The 5,263-nt window shown below is 44.9% G+C and overlaps 1 pseudogene; it reads right to left on the bottom strand.

Moving 5' to 3' along the window:
* Positions 1-903: 903 nt before the first annotated feature.
* On the bottom strand, positions 904-1,629 carry LOC120836961 (annotated as a pseudogene).
* Positions 1,630-5,263: the final 3,634 nt, after the last annotated feature.

The raw sequence follows: 5,263 nt of genomic DNA, 5'->3' as shown, positions 1-5,263 counted from the left end.
TCTTGCAACCGAGTACGACTGAGAGAGACGAGATCTGTTAAAACTTCTTAAAATTTCTTAGGACGAGAGAACACACCGGCACACTGGCGCCATCTATGCGGGGACCCTGGAACCGCATTTCACAAGAGCGAAGGTTTTGCGGAATTTCTGAGGTGAAATATGCGTAATACCTATAACAAAGGCTCGTTTATAACGTTGACAAAAGTTTTACGAGCCAAGAAAGAAAGGACAACCCGCGAGAGAAATAGAAAATATGCCGGACCGCCAAGTTTACACTGCTACCCAATAGATGGCGCCAGTGCGTCCTCTCGTTGTAAGCGGTTTTAAGGAACCCAGTTTTAAGAGGTCGCAAGAGTGCAAACGGGCCTTTAATAGCACTCTAATCGCTTGTCGTTGCGTGGATAGAGCGGTCACGGTTAGATAACACGCAGTTGAAGTCCCCGCCTAGAATGACTTTTCTAAATGAATGACTAGAATAAGCTGACACTAGACGCACTAGTTCATTTTTAATGAGGCAATCCACTCTGCTGACACGACCGTCTGCGCTGAGCTCACAATCAACAACGGAAAAACACTTTTTTCTTTTTGACAAGCACCGCCGTTCCTCCAGACGCGTTGCCAAGGGTTAATGTGTGCAAGCACCAAAACACGTGCCCAAAGTACTGCACGAAGTCTTTTGCGTGCTCATGGGTGGAAATTCTTGTCTCCTGAATGAAAGCAATATCTATGCGCTTTAAAGCAGCAGACTGAGTAGCCATTACTTACGCTTCATTGCAACAGTACTAATAGCGTTAAAGGTTGCAATATTCTATGAATTAGAGTTTTTAACCATTCAATAAAGTGTTGGAGTTGGGATGGCTTACATGTTTGACAGAACGTCGTCAATCTTCGAAGGCCGCTTCCTCAAGTGCTGAAGCACCCTGCTGTGGGTGCTTCAGCACCCACAGCGGGGTGCTTGTGGGTCAGAAGAGTAAATCGTTGATCAGCCGCAGTCATAAGCGCTGCAGTTTTTGCCGTTGATCGCTCCCCCTTCCTTTAGACTGGCGCTTTCGCTCCACTGACTTCTTGACCCGGGTTACCATCTGCCTCACTCGCCTTTCTGCTTTCCTCCCCCTTTCTTTCGACCAGTTTTGCCTTGACTTGTCCTTCTTGCGAGTTTTCTTTTGTCTTCGGCGACGGCATCTCTGTCACCTTGACTTCTGCGACGCTGCTTGCTAGTGGTGCTGAATTCGCTGTTCTGACGACGTCAGATGGCAATTCAGACGCCTTACCCGTCGAAGTCCCGGCAATGGTCTCCTCCATTTCATCTTGGTCCATCAGGTTGTCGACGTCATGTGGTTCGGTTGCAGGCCTCTTTTTTGCCGCATACGTTTGGATGCAGTTGTCCTCCTCATGTCCGTAAGTGCGGCACGTCCCGCACCACGGGGTGCGACACCTCTTGCGCATGTGTCCCACCTTCTTGCACCGTAAGCACTGAGGTGGACGGCCTGGAATGGACGCCAACGCTGGCATTCTGAGGATGTTGGTTTGATGCGGGATAGCGTCCACTGTGATACCTTCCTTGAGCATCATTGTGACTGTTAGCGTTGTTGTCTCCACATTCTGAAAGCCTGGTTGCCTCCACTTTTCGCGCACGGTTGATTTCACTTTCTTGTGCGACCCGAATGTCTTTTGCACAGCTTCGTCGGGATCGCAGACGGGAACCCAGTGAACTTTGAATGATTTCTCACTCAGATTCGGATCGATGACCAGGCAGGTCTTGCCCTTGACGTTGAGCACTGCCGCATGTAGCAGCTCCTCCTTCGCTGCCGCATTGTCCAAGGTGAGCATCCAAACATAATTGTACTGGAAGGCACCGAAGCCGGCCACGTCATTCGTGTCAACGACGTCCTTCAAAACGTCGCGAAAGTCGTCGATGCGATACGGTCTTGCTGATGGGTCACCATGTAGAAATATTGAGTTAAAACAATACCGTCCTGTTGGCAGCGAAGGCAGGATAATGCTGTAGTCCTGGGCAGACTTGTACGTAATCCGTTACAAATAACGAAATTACTTGTAATCCCTTATATTTATCGATAATTTAGTAACGAAATTATTACATATTTTCTAGAGTAATTTTAAAGTAATTCCCTTACATTTTTGACGTAACGGATTCCTTGTAATCCGTTCCATTTTTTTTTTCGGGACCAACCCCCCCCCCCCCCTCCCCTAAAAATATATATATATATATATATTTTTTTTTTTTTTTTTTTTTTTTTTGCAAAGTCGGGCGCAGTGACACTGTCACAGGAATCGACCAGCGGAAAGCAAGGTTTGGCACTCTTCAGTTCCGCAAAGCCTTTTTTTGCAACACCAAGCCCCTGAGTCTATTTTCTTAGACACTAACAACAGTAAAAAAAATCCAAATTGGCATTTCTACAAAAAAAATAAAGGGAGCGGGGAAGCAAGTTATCTCCGCTTTTTCTAGTTCCTTGTTTTTCTGTGCGATTGAAGACGGGGAGAGGAGGACACCAAGTGATTGCGTGCCTCTTCGAGGAGCTCGAGGCGGTAAGTGCACAGACAACAATTAACAATGTCCATCTCGGTTATAGTGACTACGACCATTTTTATAATGTCACAACAAGAGACAACGTTCCGTCTACCCTAAAAACCACTAAAAGAGACGTAATAATATGTGAATGTGTTATCGCAACAAACATCCTCTTTCGTTGCAGCACACTTATCTTCTCTTAGAAAGCCGGATGTATGTTTTTCTGTTTCTTTCACCTTATTTGACCCTGTTTTAAAAGCTACTTACTTTTTTGTAGTCCAACTTCTTGGGTTGGCCCGCTTTATTTGTGAATTCCAGCCAGGTTATCTGCATCTGAGTTACACTTTTTGTGAGTCAGCTTTTTGCGAGCACTTCGAAACTGGAAATAGTCTTACTTTCTCCTTCTTTCTGTTTTACCCAGCAGGACGCACCCTATCTCAAGCAGATACTTTTACAAATAAACATGATGGTGGCTGACGTAGATTTGATATTGTGGGATTGAGGGGAGAGTGAAATTCATGAGTGGGGCCATAGCGCAGCTTACTTAGTACTGTGCCCTTCGCTACACGTGGTCCAACAGACGTCTATCTGGAGAACACCGGAGTAAACTGCGGTCGGTTCGTGCTCCGTGTGTTTTTGAACGGCACCAAGAAAGGTACACACGACAAACGTGCGTTTACATTTCCTTGTTTTAACGAACGTTCTAATTAGTTGTTGTTATAAATGTCCTTTTTTTCAATTACTTAAATTTATATACTAGGAACGTTTTTTTTTATTTAGCAACGTCTCAACCCAGGCTCGACCTATTCAGAACCAAAGGAAGAAGAATATCGAGGCAAACTTTATTTATTTTTTAATGATCACCTTACTGTTACAACTATGTTTTGCTATTGTCTGACAATATACGCCGGTATAATAAGATGGACACAAATCAATTTGTATTCCAGTTTTGGCTACATGTATGATGACTTCTACAGCTTCGCGATTTCGACGATGCATAATTTTAGTAGATCGGTCCCACGACTCCGATAACGATACCCGATACTCCACCGTCGCTTTTGCGCATTCATCATATCGTTATCGGGGGCATCGGAGGTATTGAAATGATCTTCTAAAGCTGTTGAATATCAGGAAAAGGCTGCAACGACGAAGCTTTCCTCTATCTTCGAGCTAAATAGTACTTCCATTGCTTGGCTGAAAAAGATCAATGCAGAGCACGAAACATTCGTGAGGCACAATATGCCACTCCCATGCAGTGCCCCAGTTCAAAGGGTGTTCAGCGTAGCGGTCGACATATTGAGTAAGAAATAACGCAAAATGTCTGACGAGACTCTCGAGAGTCAGCTGTTGCTCAAAATACTCAAGGTCAATAAATAGAACAGGTTGCAACAATAAGAAGTTGAATAACCCTCTTCCTTTTGTTCCTTAATTGAAGACAGTAATGCTGAAAGTAACGCCACGAAAGTAACGGATTACTTGTCGGGGTAACGGTCACTTACTTTTATGGGCGGGTAATTCTAATTGTAATAAATTACAATATAGCCTCGAGTAATTTAGAATGTAATTCCTTACTATTTTTCACTAACGTGTACAAGTCTGGTCCTGGGGAGCCAAAGTTTCCGAAATCCCTGCTGATACCCGGCTAGGGTTAGCCGTAGAACGCGCTCCGCTGGAGCTCATGATTCCTTGACCGTTCGCCTCGGCGATCGAAAAAAGAATCCACTCGGCCCCACTCGACCCCCAAACCCGCTGTGCCATAAGAAAACACACAATTCGTGTGTTCTGTATAGGTTTAGTGAGCAGTGATTGTGGCATTTTAAAAGCATGCCTTATTTATATCAATGCTATGCGCCTTCAGGACACTTCCTGAAGGCGCATACTGCACCCCTACATCCTAATACTGAACATAATTCTTTTACATAAAATGTAGCGCAAAATATTTTAAATATGTTTCTCACCCAATAGTCTGTTTACCTGGTTTTTGCAAGCACAAGGATGGTTGCCCACACTTTCAATGTGGTTATTATGTTTAGGTAAAAGCTGTAGGTTTCTTACTTGTCAAAATAGTGAGAACAGAATAGCGTACATAACAAACATCTCGTAGCGCAAATTTGTAGCATAAAAGCATATGTCCTCATAAAGAGCAAACTTGAAAAAGGTGTTCAACTCCTGATTTTAATATATATGACGGTTTGCTTTGTAAGAAAATAAAAACGTGTTTTACAATTACACTTAGTTACTATTCTAGCCAGTAATAAATAATGGTCCTTAAGTTTTGTGTACGAGCGTGCATGTGTCTGGGCAACGTTAGACACGCAGCCGCTCGTTAACTATGCCCTCCCGTCCGGTAAACCGGTAAAACGGGGTCACGCCGTCAACAGTAACAGCCCCAGCAACCATCCGTCCGACTTATTTTCGGAGATGCTCGCTTTGAATGCGAAAAGAGAACCCAGAATACCGTGCGCCTACCAACCCGCAAGCGCTGCGGCAACGACCAACTTTCTGCTGATCCGAGCTGCTCGCAGTGACGACTCCGGTCGGGGCTTTATATTTTCGGCGCCTGAGCGAGAAGAGAGCTGTCAAACTCTGCTCGTCGTCGTCGTCGTCGTCCCGCTTGTCCGAGACCAGAAGGGGCCTCGTAAAAACCATCGTCCGCCCCGGAAATATTTAACTGCCTCGTTTTATGTGCGTCGGGATGTTGACTCCACGTGCCTGTTTACGCGGTTAAGGCTT

This window comes from Ixodes scapularis, unplaced genomic scaffold (genome assembly GCF_016920785.2).
Source record: "Ixodes scapularis isolate PalLabHiFi unplaced genomic scaffold, ASM1692078v2 ptg002543l_1__unscaffolded, whole genome shotgun sequence".
Classification (NCBI taxonomy): domain Eukaryota; kingdom Metazoa; phylum Arthropoda; class Arachnida; order Ixodida; family Ixodidae; genus Ixodes; species Ixodes scapularis.
This window is presented reverse-complemented; position numbering and strand designations above follow the sequence as displayed.